The sequence below is a fragment of the Melospiza melodia genome, chromosome 2 (genome assembly GCF_035770615.1).
Source record: "Melospiza melodia melodia isolate bMelMel2 chromosome 2, bMelMel2.pri, whole genome shotgun sequence".
NCBI classification, from domain to species: Eukaryota; Metazoa; Chordata; class Aves; order Passeriformes; family Passerellidae; genus Melospiza; species Melospiza melodia.
In genome coordinates, this window is record NC_086195.1 from 26940256 (window position 1) to 26963713 (window position 23458).

The following is a 23458-nucleotide window of genomic DNA, read 5'->3' on the forward strand; positions in this document are numbered from 1 at the left end:
GCTTGGCAGCACTCCACCCTACCAGAGCTTTTTCATTTATATTTATACACCCTGTATAATACTGCTGCTTCCTAGCACATGCCTCCCTGAGGGTCTAAAAACCTTACCCTGTCTTATTCACAGCAGCTGTTCTCATTCCAGGAGTCTGTGTGAGGGCAGCCAGCATTGCCTGCTTTAGAGAAAAGAGCTTTAATCATTATGAGTGACAGGGAATAAAAGTTGTTTCTTCTTAACCTCCTCCTCATGATGGGGAGGGTTACTCTGCAGTGCCTCTTACTTCGCTCACAGTCTGTTCCTATCAATACCCTTTAACTTGCTGTTGTTCTGTCTCTTGCACAAATACATCCCATGAATGTGTAAAAATAAAAGCATCTGAATATGCATTCATATTAGCTCAGCTGTTAATTCTAGTTATTTGTTAATCATATATTAATAGCTGTTCCAAATATCTCTTCCAGTGCTTGCATATCTGTCAAAATCACTGGCATTTCAACACTTAAAAAAATATTCAATCTTCATTTGTTGTCTCTCTGTAAATATGATATAACAAAAGTTGGCTCAAAAAAAAGCCACTGGGACAAAATTCCATCAAAAATGCAACTTCTAATGAAAATGAATAAATTTGTTGAGTTGGGTACACATCACTGTAATGCAGTCTTCTCATAACAGAATCTCTGTTTAGATTTTCCCCAAAAATTAATTTGTATTTTATTTCTGCATCATACTACAGTACAATAATATAGAAGTCAATTGACTCTAAATATTTTAGTCATTGAACGTTTTCCTTTGAGAATTTTGAAATACTTGATCTTCATTCCTGTCCTGGAAGCAGTGAGGTAACAAAATAGCAAAATCTTTCATGAAAAATCCCCTCAAAACCTCTTCTTGTTAATAAATCCTGATCCTGTGGGTTTAGTTAAAGCTATACTCCCTTAATTTCAGTGAGCTCACATGAAATCCAAGATGTCACGTTCTCATTAAGTACAAACAGATGGGTAAAATGCCACTGATTCATAATATGAAACTTTGCCCACCAGCCATGTAAGAAAAATTAATTTTCATGGTGTGTGGAACTGCTTCATACCCTTCTTTGCAAGACACATTAGTTGAAAGCCACCAAGCCCATTTACTAGTACTGGAGCAGTCTTCTTTTCCAGTACTGATTTTATGTCAAGCTGCAACTGTTCTGATTTTGTTTCTCATGATCACAGTTTTAACTGTAATAGATTTTAGATAATTGAGGGATGGAATTCCATGCATGAATCTGTCCAAAATGGCTGAGTAACTGTCTAGCAGAGAAACTTACCTTGATTGACCTGATTGACCCTCTCAGAGTCTGGTCTCATCTTAATACTGTCTGGCCAAATTTACACAATCCATTTTAAAAAATGGCAGCCCTGCTTTCACCATCAGACCAAAATCAATTACAGACTATTTTAAGCTAATAGCTTCAACACATAAGAAATGAATCTGATCTTTTTTTTCAACTCATTCTAATATTCTGTCAGCTGGGCATTATAATTAATCTCAATTCATGTAAGAAATAAAAAGGCATTTTTCAGTAGTAGAGTCTTTTTACAAGCTCTCTGCTTAAATAATTGAGTCTTAACCTCTCCACTGTGACTGTGTAGTGTTGTGTGTCATTTTACCCTCATGTCAGAGTGTAATCAGTGATTTATTTCCTGTTTGTATTCTTTTTCCCAAATAAGTGTCTAACATTAAAGTGTATCAAACACATTGAGATTACAGTGAGGGAAAAAACGGTAAGAAAATCAGATGCAGACTAATTTTTAATATCTCTCATGCTCCTTCTACAGAATCTGACACAGATCTGCTTGATCTGCTTTTCCATCACCACTGGTTATAGTAAAAATATTGGCAGTTTTAGATGGAGCAATTTCTTAATGGTAATTTCTCCTCTTAAAGGTTGCAGCTTGTACACAAGCGTCTCCGATGCCAGAACATGATAAATTTGACTGTATATCTCTGGGGTTATAAATGGTTTAAAAGATTGATGAGTATAGTCTTACTGAAACATCAGAAAAATCTAATGAATCAATTTCTGTCCATAGAACATCAATTTAACAGCACTAGATTTTCCACATGGAAAAGATCATTGGACTGTAACTTCAGTGCCCTACTTCTCACTCAGACACCTGACCCAGCCTCCTTCTCCTCCAACCCAAGGCATCAACTATCCCTTGTATCTAGGCATGGGGAAAGTTTCTTTTCTCAAATTGTGAGTTTTTTCTTTCAGCTTTCTATCTTTTTGCTCCATGTCACTGGGCATATTTCACTGACTACAGTAATAGCAGTTAAAATCACGGAAATAGTAGGGTTTGTTTTGAGATTTCACACTATATCTCTGTATTAGGGATGGTGCATGTTCCAAGGCTGCAGAAAAGCCTAATACATCCCAGAAAATGTGCACCTGCTTTCTGTATAAATTCATAAGTTTGTAATTGGGACAGAATAGACAGATCTCATGGGATTGCTCAGTACATAATTCCAGGCAAATTCAGGCTTAAATCTCATTCAGAAAAAGACAAACTCATTTCTATGGGAAATGGGAGCAAGGACCACAGGCTGGATACCAGGAAGCATTTTGCCTGTTCTGGATTTCTCATGTGGCTGAACCTGAAGCTGGAGTCCCATGATCATCTCTAGTGACAGCACCCCGTGTGGGGAGAAGCTCAATACTTAGCTGCTCTTAGCTTGCTTCATGAAAGTCAAGGCAAAAAATGTGTGTTGGGATTTTGGGGTACTCAGAACAATGATATCCACATTTTTTGTTTTTCCAGGACCTGAGAAAACCATATAAACTACACCTAAATTCTATCCATCCTACAGAAGATGGAGCAGTTTTGGAGAAGTATGGATATTATTTCCTCCTGGAACTTATAAGTAAATAGATACATTATTTATGTAATGGTTACTTTATAGATTTTTGCTTTATTATGCCATCTCCAGAAGAGGCTGAACTAACTCTGGAGATACTTGCAAGTTTATTCTCTCTGGTTATATCTAAACTGGATATACAAGAATCCTTTCTGACTCTGAGTAAATATCATTGTTCTAGCTCCATCTAAAATTTATGTCAAGATTTAAGAGACAGATTAATCCCTTTATTTTCCTCAACTGTGCATCAAACTCTGCTATAGAAGTCATATAGATGATACAGACTTTAAACATGTACAGTGAGTCCCTTCTTCCTTCTTTTTAAAGTTGTTTGGTTCTCATTGGCAGTATGTTTGACCTTCTACATAGGAACAGGTAAACATCAAGAGAAACACTACAGTTTATTCATCCTGGATGGCGCATTTCTTAAGAAGTGATATTCAGAAAGACTGCTGGAGACATGTCGGTCTGATGAATACATGGCATCCAGTATTCCTGTTTCTATCAGAAATAGACTTGTCAGCTTAGATATAAAATATCGCTCTTTAGTACTCAAAGCCTGGTAAACTGAGGAGAAGATCCTAGAATACCTTTTGCATTTTAGGGCAGTTCATAAAAAGGAAATAGACTTACATTTCACTGCAAGCTATTTGGCTGTCTGACACTTGAAGAAGACCGGTTAAGCAAACAAAAAAGGTGATGATGAACTGAGTTCAGAGATGGTTATGTTCAAAGTGAAAGGGAAATACATTAGTTACTAAGGCAACTGTTTGTTTAATGCTTAATCATTCCCTCATTGAAGGGAGCAGCTTCTGTTTCAAATTAATCCCCTAAGCTGTTGTTGCACCACTCACTCTTACCATGTTTCATGATAAGCACAACCCCTTGCCAACATCTATTTTCCAGCTTCCCTGTAACTGTTGGATCACGTTGCTCAGTGAGCAGCCAAGGTGCAGGTCTGGGGCAGAGATTCTGTGATTTGTAGCCCTGGTTCCAATCCATCAGCGACTGCACACCACCAGCCCCTGCCTCACACAGGAATGACTGCCGCTCTTAATGGAAAGCAACCTGAAGGTACAGTTGCCATGCAGAGGAAAAAAAGTATAAAGTTGGTCATGGCTCATTCCCCTGGCTATTTTTGAAGCATAGATGGTGACAATGAGAAAAAGTAGATCTTCATAGACCAGGCACTGTACCACTTTCTGAAGAAAACATAATAGAAAATGTCATAGGTTACCATGTTAATCCTTTGCCTAATCTACTCAGCATGCTCACTAATATATTTTTAAAAATTTATTTATACTCTTTCCTCACTCATTTTATCATTTAAGGGTTTAATTCAACTATGTATTTTGTAAGCAGTTCAGATATGCTCCATTTCCTGACTTCAAATTTGGAAGCTTTGCTTTTTAAAACCGACTGTGCAATGCTTGATTGAAAGTCTTTATTACATGCAGCTGTGTGTTGGGGTTTTTTGTTGGATTTTGGTTTTTTGGGTTTTTTTTTACTTTAAGGTATTGTAACCATAATTTGGAAAATAGAGTTTTAATTTTCAGGGAAGAAAAAGGTTTATATAATTTCTCATTCAAAATATTTTTACTTCTTGATCTTTTAAGAAAGACTGCCATTCTTATTTATTGATCAGCATATGTTTCTCACTATCAAATACCACAGTTTCATAAATAGTAATGTGGTGGGTTTATTTATGAAAATATTCATGACTTCTATGCAGTTTTAGAATTCAATCAGTTTTAGTGTTTATTGAGTAAGGAATTTAGATGAAGAGAGAAATCACCCATATGTAAGAGCATAGTGAGAACATATGTCAGAACTAGTGCTAAAGCTGCATTTGAGAGGTCAGAAAGAGCAGGGGTAAAATGATAACTGCCAAAAGTCAAGCTGAGACAGGAAATTTAGGCAAATTGTGAAAGTTTTTTCAACCATGAAAATAAAAAGAACAAGAAAATAAATGGAAGCACTGTGAAATGAGGATGGGGATAGAATTAAAGAGGATATAACTTCCCATGTTAAATATTTTTCTTCATTTCCTTTGAAGTTGAATTTTGGGGAAAGAGAATGAATGATAGAGAAGATGGCTAATGGAAAGAAAGATATGGAAATGTCCACAACTAAGACATGAAAACCTAATTTTGTGGTCTTAGTTCACTCCAGATTACAGGGACTTTTCACTTTAGAAGGCACTGGCATAGGAAAAACGGATATCCAGCACAAGGATCTTCTACTGTGGAACAAAGTCATAGTGGGCTTCTATAAAGAGAGAACAGCAAAAGTATTGCCAGTATTAGGGATTGACATAAATGGAAAAAGCAATCTAAAAAGATGCAGACCTGTCTAAGTGCATTTGTATATATTGGCTTTGTACTCATTTTGAAGGGAAGAATAATAGAGTATATACACATAAAGGAAAACAGTATCAAATGCAACCCAAATACATTAAAGGACAAACACAGACTAATAACATATGTTTATGTTTTGGTTTGTTGTTTTTTTTTTTTTACAGTAATGTGCCTGAATTTTAGGCAAAGGAAATTCAGAGAGTATTACTTAACCCATAGGAGAGAATTTGACAGATTACAGAACATGAAATTAAATATTCCAGTGAGGAAGATGTGGATTTTTGTAAGAACTGTACACTGCTAAAGTATCTGCTCTAGTGGGGAGATTACATAGTTTATTAAGGAAACATTTAAGCTGGAAGGATGCTAATAGTAGTGTTTTTAAAGATAGGTTTCTAAACCAATGCTACTTAGTATTTTCACCAATAAACCTGTCACAAAATGAGGAAGGAGCAAATAGACTGTAGTGATGACACAGCCCAAGGAGGGGCCATCGATGAAATGTAGGACTGGAGTGTTATACTCTGAGAATTGGACGACCTTGAGGACAAGAAAAGAAATAGAATGAAGATGAATAGTCAGTCCAGGATAGTGTGTAAGGCTAGACACATTTAGATTCAGAGCAAAACCCTCAGCTGTCAACAGGGTTGCCATCAGCTGAGTTCAAACCAGCATGATGAGGGAGAAACAAGCCTGCTTGATCACAGGATGACTATGTACCACAAGCATGAGAGAGCAGAAAAAAGGGTGAAAGCAGGGGCAATTTCAAGATACTGTGAACAGAGGGGAAAAATTTATTAAATTCTGTGAGACTCAGCTGAGGCATCATCTAAAATATTGTGTGCAGTGCTCTGCATGGCCGGGTAAGATTAAATAAACCTTGACCAAGTGGAAGCTACCTGAATAATGTGGGTAATGGAAATCTATAAGTATTGACTTGGCTAATCTAATGAAGGATGAGAGGAGATTGATTACCCTAAGTAAATACAGAACTACATGAGACAGGGAGAAGAAGGACATATAAATCATGTGTAATTGCATTAAGGTTAAAAGTGAATAGGAGTTATCTAACCCTAGTGTAGCAAGTCCTTAAACAGTCTTTCAATAGGAATGGCACATGTAAAGTTTCCACCTGATCTCTAGATAGGTCTCAGGTGGCTTGTGGAAAGATTTTGTGTTGGGATGCTGGTACAGAGAAGGATTGAGTCTGAAACCCAGGACAGTGTGTCTCCATGGCTGTCCACCTTCACATTAGTCCACAACCCTGATGCAACCTACCAGTTGAACCCTCTGGAAGATGGGTGATTCTGATTATGCAAGGAGGACCTGGTGGGCTCTGCATTTATCCTGCAGCACCCACACTTCCTGTAAGGAATTATGTTTGTTGGCAGAGACAGCACTCTGCAATATGAGTATTTATGCATAAGCATTTGGTTTTATGAAAGTAAATTTTGACTGCATCTTTGTCCACAATTGCTCTCCACTTCCCCTCTTCCCCCATTTTACCTGTTCTGCCATCTACATTAATTCATTTTCCTCCCAGCCCCCACAAATGGATTATTTTCTCTAGGGCTTCCAACTACCTTTACAATATTGCAAGTGAATAATAGTCAATATGGCCCATTGCCTCTAGGCAGGATGGCCATCTGTAAAGGCATTGGCGTCGTCTCTTTTAAAAGAAGTAAGAGTCAATGTTATATATTTTAGACCTAAGTTATATCAGCAGCTTAAAAGAGATTATCCCAGTGTACTGTATTATTTTTCCCTAGGAAGAAGCATCCATGCTTTACAGGGCCTTAAGGAGAAGAAGTTCAGAGGCACATCACAGCCTTGGTTTTCTGAGTCCTTGTCAAGGCACCTTTCTCCAACTGTTTTTTCCTGCCAGCATCTCTCCAGTGCACAAACAGATTTGAAGTAAGAATCATGAAATAGGAAGGTTGTGGCTTTACTGCAGGGCTACCAGCTGGAGGCTTGTGCAGATGAAAGCAAATGAGTCCCTCACAGACTAGCATTTAAGAGATGCCTTGCAGGTGAAACAAAACATTCACAATAAAACAGTATGTAACCTACTGTGTTGAATTTTATGAGCTGTGTGTTGAGTACCACCAAAAAGCAGATCCAAATGAGGGAAGTCAGTGAGAAAATGTTCTCTTGAATCACAATCCTGGCCTGACTGAAAAATCTGGTTTTGAGATTTCAGTTTGTGAAGCTTTCAGCCAGACACTTGCATTTTCAATTCGTTCAAAGAAAGTGGATTTGGTTTGGATCAATAGATGAAAATTTATTGAAAATCTCATTTGTTAACAGTAGGTGCATTTGTGGTAACTCACAAGAAAATTTACAGTGTGCCCCAAAGGACTCTAAGTTTCCTTTCGTGCTAGTATTCTGAAGTACTTCATATATCAGCAAACTTTCTTAGTGGCATTCAGCACTAAGAGCTTGAATAGTCCTAGATTTTATGTATATTCTTGTCTCCTTCTTGTTGTTTTTAAGTGTTTGTGAATATATTATTAAAATACCTAGTAGGAAACTCCAGTTCACTGATGTCAACTTAAATGTAGCTACACGCAAATAATTTGCTACCCTAAGTAGAAGTCTTGGAGGTTGATTTTCATGTCTCTCATTGACTTAATTTGAAAATATGTGTTGTGGCTTCTGCTGAAATAGGTCCAGAATTTTATGGGCAGCAGTACCTCTCTGAATGCTGGAGAAATATAGGCTGTAAAATGCATTGATTTTGTTCTTCCTGGGAGCTTATCCTTAGGGCTGATAGATGCAATGAGAGGCCTTGTTGTCACTGAATATTCTCCACTGAATATTGACCCCTATTTCCAGTAGGAACAATAACAATGACACTGCTTGGCCAAACCTGCCCGATTCTGAGCTTCTCCTCAGGCTGGTTAACTCTGCATCACACCATTCAATGTCACCAGAGCAGGCCATTTGTGAGCTAAGAAAAGTAGCGCTTTATTGTGTGCATAAACTTCCATCAAGAGTCTGCTGCAAAACAGCTTGTGTTTGGGGTTGGAATATTTATGGAGCATCTTGCAAACCATTTTCAAATTCTGCCGTTTAAAACCTTCTTCACGCCATATGTTCTGCTGTATCTCTCTCATTTTTCTAACTGAGATGTTAAAGTCTTGGTGTACTAAATCTCACAGTTCTGGGGAAAGTGCATGAGGGGCAACGGATGGTTTTTTTTCTTTTGTTTTAATTTACAGTTGGCAAGCTAACATATTTGATGCTTCTCCTACCCCCACCCCCAAAATGAAATGTAGTTTACACTTCAAAGCTGTGCACACATTTGGATAAAGCATATCTATTTATGGCTAGCCTATTGCATCTTATGAGGCAGAAGGGAAGGTGTGGGTAGTGCATCTTGTATACTCCCAAGTATACAAGTGCACATTGTATACTCCCAAGTAAGACTCATCCTTGGCTAGCATGGAAGCTGATGGAGTTGTGAGCCCCTGGCAGGAAGGTGACTTAAATGCTTTCCAAGTCCTGGTTTTTCCTCTCCTGAAAGCTGTCTTGAAGTGGAGCAGCTTTAGAGGAATCTAAGCTTGTAGGATTGTTGTTAAAAAAATAATTATTTATCTCTCCTTCAGTGAGGGGTAAGCTGCCTTGGAATACCTTGAATTTTTCATTCAGTAAGAGCATCCCTCAGTGCAATTTGCTTTCCAAGCTCAGCTCAGCATCTCATCAGACTAGCTTTACTCGCTGTAACTCTTCTATGCACTTCAAGTATATAATATTGGCCTTGTATTTGGTTAAATAAAGCTCAGCTTTTCACAGCTCTACACCTCTGTTTGCATCACATAGTGCTTATCACCAGCACCTAGTTAAGGGATTGAAAGTAGGAAGTGAAGCAGTCAGCAAATTTTTCAAACTACGTTAAAATTCAACTATTAAAATGTTGCGATTTAGGTTCATTTGATGTAGTTTTTGGAACATATTTATGAACTTATAAACTTGAATCTAGCTTAGTAAGTCATTTTGGCCCATATTGTTTCTACACTGTTTAAAATATTGTAAAATCATGTTGGACAGTAAATAAACATAAAAAGATACCACGCGGTTTTTGTATTATTAAAAAATGGACTTTATTGGGTAGCTGAGGACCTAATCAGTGTAGCTCCTCTACTACACTGGACAAAAATTTTGACCTCTGGGTGCCAAATGTTTGTCTGGTGGCTTCATTACCAGTCATTCTGTTGTATAGACTCAGGGCTTTTCATGCTCCTGAATTTCTAACTTCTCATGTAGGAAACTTTGCCAATGTTTCCAGCAGGTCTGTCTGTCTCCAGCCACTCCAAAGTGACAGTTTTAGTCTGAATGATTGATAGGAGATGTCTTAGCTCCATATCCAAAGCATAACACTGTAAATCACTGGTTTTCATTTGTAAGGAATAAAATTATATTCACCTTTTGCCACCATTTATCATTCTGAGGCTATGCTTGATCTGTGTTCTTGGCTAAGCTCTGAGGGCATGTATCTTGTGAAGATTGTGCATGGCACCCTTTTACACTTGTATATATGTCAGCAGAGGAAACAGGCTTATATTTTCTTCAATGCTTTCTGCATGTTAATGTGCTCCAGCATATGACTGCATAAGCCTGTTGCTCAGAATGTTACCAAGTTGAAATTTTTTGCTTTTACAAGTACAAACCTCATCATGCCTGCATCTGTGACTTCTTCTTTCCTTGGGGATGTGAAAAAGTCTGTTTATCTGAAACTTTTTATTCTGCAAGCTAAAGAATGGAATAGCAACTCTATTTCTTTTCATTACTTTTTCCTGTGGGAAATAGTTTCCTTGTATTTCCAAAGGTCTTGGTCTAAACCAGCTCTCCAGAGATTCCTTAGGAGCCAAAACAGGTTATTAGAGATGTTCCTCTGGTTATAGATTTTCTCAAAACCTCTCATTTCATATGTTTTTATTCATTTGAAGTTTTCCCCTTGCAATAGAGGCTGCGAGCACAATTTCTGTTCAGAGATTAGTCTTTCAACTGAGTCAATGCTAAGTTCGAAGGAAAGAGTATTAACCCCTTTTCTTTTGGCACGAGTGAAGGGGTACAAAACATCCCAGAGGAGCAGGTTTCATAACTGGTAAAATAAAGGGGCTTACAGGCTGCAGATTTGAAGCTGCCATACCACTTTTCTTAGAGGATACCATCCTGCCTCAAGAATGCCCCAGAGTTTAGTTTTATGTGGATGCAATACAGAAGAGCTGGGAAAATCCAGATTGGAAATGAAGACGTTATCTCAAGCCCCTGTATCAGAAAGGTGGCTTTTTTCTATCAGGATACAGCAAAGTTGAATCTGCAGCTTCCCAGAAATCTGTTCCCGGTACTTGGATATCTTTCCACAATATACAGGCAGAAGTAGCACACAGATAATTCCCGTTGTCCTAAAATAGGTTGAGTGTGAACAATTAAACTTCTGTTTCCTCTACCTAGAAAGAAGTGGTTTTAAGAATGGCAAAGGGCTTTGTGTTTGCTTTTTGCTCCGTTGCTACCTCTGGGGATTTGACGACCTTGAGCTTGCATCCAGAAATAAGAAACACTTCATACAGAAAAATACATAAAACATTAGAAAAAAAAATTGCCCTGTGGAATTAAAGGTGCAAAACTTGTAGTAAATCCATCCATTAACTTCATTAAAACTTTGCAAATTCTTGCCACACTCCACATGCACACATGTATATCAGCTCATAGTCCAATATCTGCAAGGTGATTTGTCATGATGTAGGTCAACAGATTACAGCAAAAATTTAGATCTGTCCCCACTCTATTTAATCTTCAGCATTAGACCAGAATATGCGTGGTTTTAAAAACAGAAATCAGATCATGAATTTTTCTTCATAGGTTACTGGCATGAATAAATGGGAAAGAGACTTTCAGACAAAACTAAAAGGCTGTATGGAAGCAAATCCTTGAAGAAGTCTACCTTTTGCATAAGAGGGTTGTAGATACAATTTTTTCTTAGCTTTTATTTTTCAGTGTACTTCTGAAAAACAATATATACCACAAATGGATGAAAGCAAATAAATAAATGAACAAAAGCTTTTCACAGTGATAGAAGAAGGAAAGTGAAGGGAGGATGGGAAAGTACAGACATGTCATAAACAGATCATGCATAAAGGTCAACAAGCTACCTAGATGACACCACCATTCTTTTTTTTCAAGTATAAAGCTTATGTATTCTCGTTCACAAAAAGCAGGTCAAAAGGATGGCTCATTTAATGGCATCCCATGTAACTGCATTTTGTTTTGCATGATGAGAGCACTAGGCACAGGACTGGGCACCAGCTACTGCTCTGCATTCTGAGTTGGATCCTCTGTTCGTTTGGTTTCTCACCCCTCAAGTCACTTAGCTGGGAGCAGTATCAAGCTTGGATTGCTTATGTTTACACAACTGAACCCTTGTGTGTCCTTGTGTTTATAAGGCTGGACTTTGTCTGGGCTGACTGTTTTTCTATTAAGTGAAATGTGTAAGAAGGATAAAGCATAGTTTCACAGCCTTTGTCACTGCTATAAATGAATAGTTTGCTTTGTTTTTGAATTTCTCCTGTTCTTTAGGGACCCTCCCTGAGGCTATTTTCCACAAATGCCCTTGTGCTATGGCACTGGTGCATAAAATGCGCTCTGTTTGGTCAGGAACCAAGAAAGTGTCTGCTTCTTAGGGACAAAACTAATTTTCTTTTAATCTTCATTATCTTTGTGATCTGTATCCTTGTGATCCGTGTCCTTGGTCTAACATTGGCAGCTGTACCATAGTTCATACCCCTGGGGGCAGGAGATGCCATGAGGAAGGACTCATGTGGATATGGTCCCAATTACTCTGGATTACGGAAGCACACAGACCCTGCAGTGCTGTGTGTTGCTCTTGCAAGAAGCGGGGGGTGAGGGTTTGAATTGAAATGGACATTTAAGAACCTTCCAGCCCAACCGCCTGCAATGAGCAGGGACATCTTCAACTAGACCAGGGTGCTCAGAGCCTTGTCCAGAACGTCTGCAAGGGTGAGGCATCTACCACCTCTCTGGGCAACCTGTTCCAGTGTTTTACCACCTTCACTGTAGAAAAGCTCCTTGTGTCTAATCTAAATTGACCCTTATTCAATTTAAAACCATTACTCCTTGACCTGGTGTACTTCCCAGTAAGCTGCAAGCTGGGAAGATCAGGGTTTGGCTGCAATAGGGTGCCATAACCCAGCGTGTCACAAGGCCAGCAGCAGATCCTGGTGCTGCTGTGGTCATCCTCAGGGCCTGAAGTCCAGTGGCTCAGTCTCTCTGAGCTTCCTGTGCCAGCAGAATAATATTTCTTTCTCTTGGTAGGTGCCAGAAGGAAAATATATTCATGGTTATGAGGGGTCACATGCTGCCACTGCATGGGATGTGATTACTCTAGCTATTAATTACAGTTATTAGTTTGGACATTTTCCAGTGTGCTGAGGGAGATTGCCTTTCCACAGAGCAAGAAATATTAGCAGCACACTTTTAAATTCAGTCAGCGTACTTTCTTCCTTTCCTGAGTGTCATCTGGGTTTTGTGAGAAATAAAAAAAAAGAATGTGAAAGGGGCTGAAGTTTTACAGAGCTTTGGAAAGGAACTTTTTAAACAGCCTCCAACAAACTGAGGAAGTAGATAACATTTGACCTTTCTAGTCATGTAGTTTCAGAGAACATGAGGAGAGGATGAAAGAAGACAGGAAGGAGGGGACCTGGAGGGAAACCCAGAGCAAACACAAGAGGAGCACACAGGGTATGTGTCTTTCTTGCCCTTCAATACCTACTATTTATTTTTGAGAGGCAGAGGGCGAAGCTGGGGCTAACGAGGAATTTTCAGGCTCAGCTAAGGTCTATAAAGTAGCTGTTAAGACAACAAGTTTTACAGGTGTCTCTAAGATCATTTCACATGTAAAATCACATTGGCAGAGATGGCGGACAAGTGCTTTAAACGTGATGCTTGAATCAGAGCATAGAAAAAGTTCCACAAGCCTCAGGAACACGTATCCTTAACTGCACAGTGCTGCAATTCTACAAGTGGCTGTAGAAGGGAGTTTTGTCCTAGGTTAGTCTGTGAGTTGATGCAGTTCTGCCTGATCTGAAAATTTGTCTCACTGAAAGCAAATAGGTCCGTAAAGCAAATGTCAAATATGTGTCACAAAAAATGTCATATCTAGCTGCTGGAGATAACTCCTATAGTCATGCTGTAGTCATTAACCATCAATCTTCAAAAAGGACATGAGTCATCATATGGATAGAGTAAAAATGATCTCTGTGTATTCTTAGAGAATAGTTTTGCAATTTTTCTTGCACCCAATACAGTCAATTTTCCATGAAGTCAGGAGAAATAAAACTCAAAAGTTGGAAATAGTGGCAGGGAAGGGTAAGAAAACTCTGGCAGAACTCTGTTTTTAGTGACAGCTGCCAGTGGGATTCATTCAGTGTTCATATCTAAATTTACATACTTTAGAAAATTACTGTTAGCACATCTGCTAAGAGTCTCATGCTTGTTGCATCGTACCTGGTTGTAGCACACAGATGTTTGATGAATAGAACTTAGTGCACAAGATCATTACAAAACAACTTCAAAGATTGTTCTTCCACTGTGCTTCTTTTTAGGACTCACCCACATGGGTACAGATGGGTCTGCTCCCCTCTGTTCCCATGTAACATTTTTGTTACTTCCACTTTCTGTGGAATGTTTGTGAAATACACCTGTTTGTAAGGGAAGAATCATTCCCTTAAATCAGATATTAGCCTCACTTGAGAGAATGGTAGTTTAGTAATTTATTAAATATAGAGAGATTAATCTGTTTTTATGAAGAAGCAATACTATACAATTCTGAAAGTAAGCAAACCATTTGCAGCGCTTAAATTGAATATCTTATTTGCCCAAGCTTCTAGGTTTTATCTGCATGTGGAAATGCCATAACAACATGAGTGAGTTATTTGGCCACAAACTGATCAAAAAACTGGAAGAGATGTGATCCCAAACCTCCACATTTTGGCAGTGCAAGACAGGAATAGTAACTTCATAATAGCTTAAAAAGTCCCCTTTAGTTTCCCCTTGCCATCCGAACTTCTGTCACTGTCTGTTTTGAGATCAGTTCATGTTTTTTTCTGTTAAGGAAGTTTTACTCCCAGAGGTCAGAAAGCAAGCTCTGCTTGTGAGCTGCCTGGACACTGAGGTCAGGATATATCATATGCATTTTCTCTCCCTGATTGCAGCAATACAATTGTTCTTTCAGGGCAACAGAACCTTTCCATGACTAAAATCAGCATAGTGGAAGGTACTAGAAAGTAATTTTCTGTCACATACGCTGCTCAGGAGCTGAGTAATTTACCCAAAAAGACCCACTAATAGCAATATGCAGTGACTTCCAAGAGCAAAAATGTTCAGGTAATTCTCCAGTGAGATATCAAATGCCATTATTTTCCCTTAATGTTACTGGCAGACTGGGAGGGAGAATAAGAAGATACTTAATTAAGAACAAATAGATGTTCTGATCTCCACCTCTGCCTACCATTCCACTCCTACCTTCTTTAATATGACTCAGCTGAGATGATAATACCAGCAGCTGTAAAGCAAAGAGCAGCTGCCCCTTGTCTTTTGCTCTAACAGCCAGACTGTACTCCCTGGCACTTGCTAATGTTCCTTATATTTACTGCAGAAGAACAAGAGCATTCCTTCATTATCTCTAAATGATGGTCTGAGATAATCCCTTGGGCACAAACTGCATACCCTGTGTCCCAGCATGGCTTCTCAAAAGGAGACAAGATAAATGACAGAAAGTCAGCTGTCCTCTCCCGACATCTCCTGATCACCTCACTGCTTCTGTCAGTGGTTCTGTTGTTCAGAGTTGAATGACAAATTGTTGGAGGTGTTTTAAGCCAAAGTATTAATAACTTTCCATCCCTTTGCATGGCAGGAGCCCACTTAAATGACAATAAAACATCACCGACAAGGAAAGCACGTCCTTATAATGATCCAAGTCCCTAAATTAAAATGGCATTGAGCCTTGTTCATAACTCTTACTAAGTATTTAATCTCTTCTCCTTCAAATATCACTCAAATGATGTTTGGCCCTGCTGAGGATGCCTTTTCCACAATAAGGTATCTGTGAGGGGCTTTCTATTGAGAGAAAATAGAGCAGTCAATACTGCTAATGGTGCTGCAGAGAGACATTGGGGTGTTTTATCTAGAAGATGCTACTGAAAATGGTATAGCTACTGACACCTATTGTGACAAATGGAATTTAATATTGGCTCAAGATGAAAAGTTATAATAGAGTGAAAAGAAATTGCCTGAACACAGGCTGATGATACAATGTCATTTATGATACCCTGACATTTTTGACTGGAGGTGATTGATTAACTGGTATATGTATGTCTGCAAATTTATGTGCATAATGCAACACAGCCAAAAAACATTGCTATGGTTTGTGCATTTTTCTAGCTGCCCTGCTTCTGTTGAATGTTTTCCCTTTCGGTTTGGTTCAACAAAGCCCTAGAAGCTGAAATTTAGAGAACTGTTTACAGGAAACTTCACCAAAAGCTCTGTGAAGTTATTCAATATTTTGACTAGAGGTGGAACATTTATGCAGATTTCAATGGTAGATGTACTTCTGCACCACTTGGAACCATTGGCAAAATTCCCACAATTTTTAGTGGTACGGGTTCAAACCTCAGGGCATTGAGCATTGTAGGAAAAATATTCTCTTGGTTGTTGGCATCTGATGTAGTTGTAGCCACTGGGAAAAGCATCCAGTCACTGAGCATCTGGAGATGTAACTAAAAAATATAATTAAGAGAAACATATCTAGAATCAGAGCTTGAGTTGAATAGATATTGGGTACAATTGCAAGAGCTAAGTGAGTATTTTTACCAAGTTATTTACTAGATAAACAAACAAAGCATTTTCTTAATTTTGTGGAATACTGGGAAACAGAATGGTTTTCTCAAATTTACTTGATAAATCACATCTTACTATGTATTTCAAGGGTATCTTTTTAAGCTTTAAGTGTTTTGTGATTCTGTTTTACCTGAGTTATCTGATTTAGACTATGATTTCTTATGTAAACCCTAAAAATATTTAGTTTTTATAGCATTTTTCTGTTTTAAAAAGTTGCGTGATTTTTACTATAGTCTTGGAGAGCTTGAAAAGCATCTGCTACTTTGTAACCTTAGGGCAAAAAGAACATCCCCATTTAAATAAGGGAAGAAAATAAACATGACAAAGATACCAGAGAAAATGTTTTGTGTTTCTCTTGTCTCTGGGCCACAAGCCAATTTGGAAACATTTACACAGCAACAACTATAAAAAAACCAATTCTAGTGCACAATAGGAACGATATGAGCTGATTCCTACTATTGTCATTTCCTTTAAAGTATTTGGCATTTGCTCTATATCAGTAGACGACTAAGTGAAGAATTAACCTGAAGGATTGGATAACCCCTATTGATAATCCCTGCAGGGAACAGATAACCCCTGTAATTGAACACACGTAAAACACACACCCAACAGCACACATGGTTTGAGTAAAACTGATCTGAAGTGCAGAGTCAGACATTGCTAACCTTGGAGTACACAGAATCTCTTTTCTGTGGTACATTTGTGATATACTGCTCTGTCAATTTTTTTTCCTCTCTTTGTCTCTACTTCTTATTTTTTCTCACTTAATTCTTTTTATTCAGGAAGGAGCCCTCCATCTGCTCTCACTCTCCCTTCAATCAATGGCTTTCTTTTCATCTCAGCAGCTACTGTTTGTAATCTGCAGTACCTGGAACATTCACACACCAAAGTGGAAGCAGTCCCACGAGCACGGGAAGTTCTGACTCAAGCCCCCTCCGACAAGGGACAAGTTCTCCATGTCGAATCTCCCCCACCTCACCCTCACATTTACAGAAGTTGATCAGATGCCCAAACACTCACATTCAGAGAACTTCCACCTTCCACAGCAGGCGAGCAATAATCAAATACAACCCTGGCTGAGCTGTTTTGCAGTGTGTAGTGCTATTAAACCCCTGCCTGCCAGAAGAGGCCTGTAAGCTACTGAGAGTGTTGAGCCTTGCAGGCAATCTCCACTGCCTCTCTCTCTGTAAACATCAAAGCTACTTGAGCTAATTAATTACAGGCTGAGGGATTTCAGTGATTCAAGATATATGTACCCAACACAAAGAGTCTCCCACTGAGGAAATGAAACTTTTGACTCTGTATTTGAGTTAGTTGTTTGAAGAAAAACATTGTCACTTTCAGGATGCCAGCATTTCTTTGGTGTTGCTGCAAAAATTTAAATTTTTCCTTGAGATATTATTTAGTATCTTCTGACCCAGAGTCTTCACACCCAGAGTGCCTCTGACCAGACCTGTTATCAGATAGTCCAGCTCATGCCACCTCTGCTGTCTTGAAAACTAGTAGGTGTGGGGCTCTTTTTGGCACAGTGAGGAGCAAGGACTGAAGGTGGCAAGTTCCTTTCACACCCATCAACTTTGCAGCTGTTGAGGACAGGATGCATCATTTACTGTCACCATATGGAATGCAGACTGAAAGAAATCAAAAGAAACCATATTCCTCATGGAAAATATAGCAAAACATACTCTTAAAAATTCAGAGGTGAGAAAATGTCCAGAAACGTGTGAAGTTTATACTCATCCCCTAGGTTACAAAAATTCCTCTATGGCTTTGAATTAAATTTGCATTCTCAGTGATTACCCACTTCACTCATAAATTTGGCTTAAAAAGTATGTTTATTAATTTTGTCCCTCACATTTCCAACTCTAAACAAGCCCTAAGATGAGCAAAAAAGGAAATTATCTCAGGTAAATAACAAACAAAACAAACTGAACAAAATACAAAACCCCAAACTAAAACATCCAAAACAACCTAAACAATTCTCCTGAAGGAGAGATTTTTTTAATGCTCCTCTCTCTAAGATGATCCCAGAATTCAGGATCATGTCACACAATGGACAGCAAGCGTCTGGGGCAGTCCTGTGTTTTGAAAACAGGTCTGTGGAGAGGAAATTCTTGAGACTAGACTGTCATCAAACAGGAAGCAGGATGTAAATACCATAGCAAAAAAATAATATATGGAAGAACTTCAATCTGGGATAACACTTCTGGTCCCTGTTAAGAAGGACTTGCTACAAACATTTGAAAGGTTTTAATGAGCAAATCAGTGCAGAATTCTCTACTGCCTTTCACTGTATTGACATCCAGTCATGCTTGGAGGCTCCAAATAAGATTGAGACCTGCTGTGTTGGACAGTATGTATAAACCAGCAGGATGAGTGGTCCCCATCTCTGCCTTTATACATGAGACAAACAGAGCTACTATTTTATAGGCAGTTATCTGAGACACAAGCAATATAAGCCATTTAACCAGAACAGGAAAGAGCTGAGATCCCAACCTGTGTCCCAAGAGCTCCACTCCCTGCATCACCCATGAGTTTGTTTGCCTCTTCAGCATCTCATTGTACAACAGATGGAGGCAGTTGATATCAATAATTTTTTAGCATCATATAAATATAGATTGCATTGCTGAGAACTGAGCTGAAGGGGAATGGGCACAGACTCTAATGTTCAATAATATACTGTCCAATTATCATGCCAAAAAACCTGAACTATATTGATGCTTTAAGTTTGATTTGTAAAATTAAATCACAAATGTCACTGCATACAAATGATCATGGGCAGAAGAATGAGTCACATTATAACAGACAAGATCTATATGAAATCTGTGAATTTGCAGGCAGACACATCAGTTACCTCTGAATTATTGGCACCCATCTCCAATATGTCTACTCAAATGAAAAAGTATTAACCTTTGATGCAGCACATGCAAATAAAATATGATGATTCAACAGCAAATTCAAGTATCTAACTACCATGGGTTTAAGATAAGTAAAATTTATTTTAGGCCTTTCATGAGTGCATTAGCTTGGTATCGGAAATCAAGGATTTATGGAAATTGAATACTAGCTGACATCATAAAAATGTCAATTATTATACTATCATTTGTAACTGAATGCTACATGATGGAGGTGCTGAGTTCAAAAATGCATCAAAATGTTACTCATGAATACATATACTGCCTCAAAGTTCCAAGGAGCCAGTCAAGCACTGGTAGATGCACAGAAACTAGAATGTCACAATTGAAGCTCAGATAAAAACTCAGTTTACAGAATTATTTCAACTTTCAGCAGAACTCTGCTACATTTGTCTGTCTTTAGCTCCTGATGGCGGGAGTACAGTCTAGAGCTGGAGGAATATGTTACTTATGGCTCAGACATGCCAGCCCTGGAGAATTCTGTAAACACAGATCATTGCACAATGAATGGCAGTATGTGACTTTTCCACTATATATTTAAATTTCAGCGCAGATTTGAACGAGGCTTCCATTAAATTTTGGTGAGTCATTTTCTAATTGGTTCAATACTCTGCCTGGTGACATGACCTTGCATCTTTCCAGAATTCGTTAGCCTCAGGCATCTTGAAAAATAGTAACTGCTTATCTCTTTTTCTGATGTTTATTTGTATCTCTTCCCTTCAGACTAATATAAAGGGGTCAGCAATTTGTACAGTCTTTTATTCTTTCATATATGTCCTCAGAGATTTTGAGTGGTCAGGAAAAAAAAGGCAATGAAAATACGTGTTGGGAAACCAGCTATTTTTCACCTGATTTCACAGGTGAGGTTGGCTGGAAAACTGCAATGATGGCCTATTTTAAGGTAAACATATAATTTCATTTATCTCTGGCATTTCTTGCAAACCTGCAATTTTATTCATCTTTGGTATTATAGGCAGTGGTCTGAAAATGAACATTCCCTCACCTGCAGTTTCAGGAGAGATACTATTAAAATCAGCAAGGGCTGTGGAAATGCTATTTACTTGTACTCAGTTCTCAGAAATTAATCAGAAGCAGGGAAGGTTCACATTCCTAATGTGTTAGATGAAACTGAGTCACCTTCTTTTGCGAAGGGCTAATGCATATGTGGCATGTGCTGAAAATTCTCATGCAGGAACTAAATTAATCCTTTAGCAGGAATGTACCCTTTCACAATTGCCAAGCAGTTACAAATGAAGTAGCCAAAGGATTAAGGTATTATTCATTTCAGCTGCCGAAGAGTATAAAGAAAGAAACTTCGTCTCTCAGATAAGCACTTTCATCCTATGATTACCTAAAAGATCACAGATGCTAGAATATGGGTCCAAAAACCTGTTCTGAGGAAAAAACCTATGTAATATATATCAGCAAAAAATCATACTTTTGCCAGATATTTTGTTAATGCCATTAGTGCTTTGCCAGTTAGTGATGTGGTGGTAGGCACACTAAAAAGTCAGAAATAGAGATGGTAAGAGTGAACTTAAAAATTCAGCATTTCTTCTCCTTTTGTGTGGTTGATAATGTGATATTTTAGTTGTAAAATGAAATTCTGCCTAATTATAAGACTGTCAATCCACAATAATTCTCCTGAGGAAGAGTAATAGATTTTGTGTTCTGAAATGATCTTTATTATTATCTAACAGGACTTCTTAAAAAATGATGACTCTTTTTCAAAATTTCTTTTATAAAGCCCATGTTTTTATAGTGGAGATGCACTGAATCATCAGGAAGGCCTCCTGATCCAACTGAAAGGTTCCACATCAAGGAGAAATGGCCATAATCCTATGTAAGTTATTGTGGTACTTAAAAAAATTAAGATAGACTTAGATGTAGCCATGCAACTTGCTATGAAAAAATAGCAAATGCCATTTGGAATGGGCTAAGAAACAGGGAAAAGCTTAACTGTTCCAGGTACACAGGCTGGGTCAGCAGTCTGTACTTTGTAATTTTTGTGCAGGTACATCCTAAGAGACAATGTGTAAAACCTGCTTTATGATTCTAGTGTTTCATGGCTTTTATTTCAAAAATTATTATTTGTATTCCTACCAGCAGAGATTAACAAACGGAAAGAGAGAATGGCTACAGTGCTGGGTTTTGGGTTTTCTGACAGCAAATGGAAACACTGAGATGGCATTTTGAGAATTCCTATTAATTTTAGCCTCTGGTCATTTGGGTCTCCATCTTCCCATTGCTGTGAAGCAAAACTCACAAAATGCCACTTTTTGGTAAGTCTGCAGGTAAAGCAAGAGTAGAGATATGACCTGTGTGGGCTACCTGTGGTAGTTATTAACCCCATCCTTTCTCCAGTACCTCTTGCTCTCATTTTCATCTTCTAAGTATTCTCATGTGAAGGGGAATTTGTTCCAATCCTCACCTAGAGAGCATTTTACCTCCAGAGTAATCAATCAGCAAGGAAATATTTCCTGCTGCCCTCTGAAGTGTCCTACTGGGGACAAAGAATGGTCAGGCAGCCAAGTGTTTAAATATCGGGTTGTTGGTTGCAATTTCAAACTGCTGGAAATGAAGGGGTGGAGCTGCAAAGAAATAGTGTCATATAAAAGGGTAGACAGTGACAGAAAGTAACCTCTCTGTCACCAGAACCTGAGGCTGCTCTAGCATAAAGCCATCTAGTCTATCTAGTCTACAGCCCACCATCCTGCTGGCTCTCCTCGAGCCCTGGCTGGGGCAGTCCCAAGAATCCATTCAACAGTACCAGAAAGAAGCTATTTCTGGTGGGAAACCTGCCCATCATCCTGTACCTGGAGCTCTGGCATTCTCTCTTTTGCCTGTTTCCTACAGGCTATTGCTTAAAATCAGAAGACTGACAGAAAAATGTTACTTTTCTTTTTTTTTAATCCATATAATAATAACAAGAATAAGACCACAGTCAAGATGGCATAATACGTCAATGCTGATGTTTCAAGCGGGTGCTGTTTTCCATCCAAGCATTATAGACATAGTTCAAGTCTGCAAACAGTTATTTACAGAATAAAACACTGCTTTTCAATACTTGTACGAGTTAGAGTATATGACGAAAAGAGGTGCACTGCTAGAAATCAGTGAACAAATGCATCAGAAACAGCAATAAAGAAATATCTGCCTTTTGACCGTAGTTCAAACTCTCATACAAGAGTAGGGTCTCCGCCTCTGTGAAGAACTAATATCCTTCCCAAATGGAAACAAACACTGGTCAGTCTTCAATTGTCAAATTGTCTTCAATTGTCAAATTCAAGAATGAATTTCAGGTGAAAGGCCTTTAATGTGCCTGTCTCAAAGTTAGGTAAACTAAGGAACAGAAGCAATTGCCCTGCTTTTTTTTCTGGCTTTGCTGCTGCAAATTAAATGGCCACATGCGTGGATCACAGGCGTTATTGAAGAATATCCAAGGAAATGTGATAGCGAGGACAAATACACACTGCACAATGTAATAGCAGCTTTTTACATATACATCTATATTCTCAGTTTTAGCTTAAACAAACTAGAAAACATTTGTTTAGAAAACTGGTAAGAGGGTCTAGAAGGCATGCAGAAATTCAATGTAGCCTCAGATCTCTTAAGCAGGGTACTGAAGTTTATCACCAAGACAGGAAATTAATAGTTTTCAGGCTGTGTCAGCCTTGTTTCACAATGCAGTTAGGAGTGAGGACGTAGCTGTAGCTGTTTCTCAGTAGCACATATGTTCTCATTTAGCTGTCCTTCCAACAATGCAGTCACTGCCCTTCTCCCAGTCCTGGATTAACTTCATGACTAATTGTGGTAAAGTTTAGGATGACGTGCTGTGGGCTGTTCATCCGATAAGCCAAGGGGACACATCACCAACACTGGATGACGCTGATTTCCGAAGGAATCCGTATTTTGGAATTTCTCATCCCCTCCCACAAATTCTCTGCTGAGAAGGCAAGATCAGGACATGTGCTTTAGGGCCTGGGAGGGGAGAGGGGGGTGGCCTCATGTCAGACACAACAATGGATGCAGTGCCCAAAAGTGTAGGAGTTGGGCTGATTTATGACGGTGCTCGGGGAGTGAGTATTCCAAAAGGCCTCTTGCCATTTCCTCCTAACGCAATGGCTCTGCAGACAGGCCTTGCAGCAGGAGAGAGGTCAGCAGAGCAGGATTACATAAGGCTGCTTGCTATGCAGAAAAACGCAGATGGCCTAAAAGTGTTTCATTTTTTTAAATGAAGTCACATGCCCGAGAGCTGCAGTTTGAGGAAGAAGAGGAGTCTCTGAAGAGCAAGTACAGCAAAAGTTGTTTCATTCTTGTTTTAATTGAAAATAAGTCTGGAATCCTTCCAGGAAATAAGTTTTGAAGAAG

At 38.7% G+C, this 23458-nt stretch overlaps 1 long non-coding RNA gene across 2 annotated transcripts in view; it reads left to right on the forward strand.

Moving 5' to 3' along the window:
- Positions 1-23458, forward strand: part of LOC134415094 (uncharacterized) — a 106993-nt gene that overhangs the window by 28816 nt on the left and 54719 nt on the right. The window lies entirely within an intron of this gene.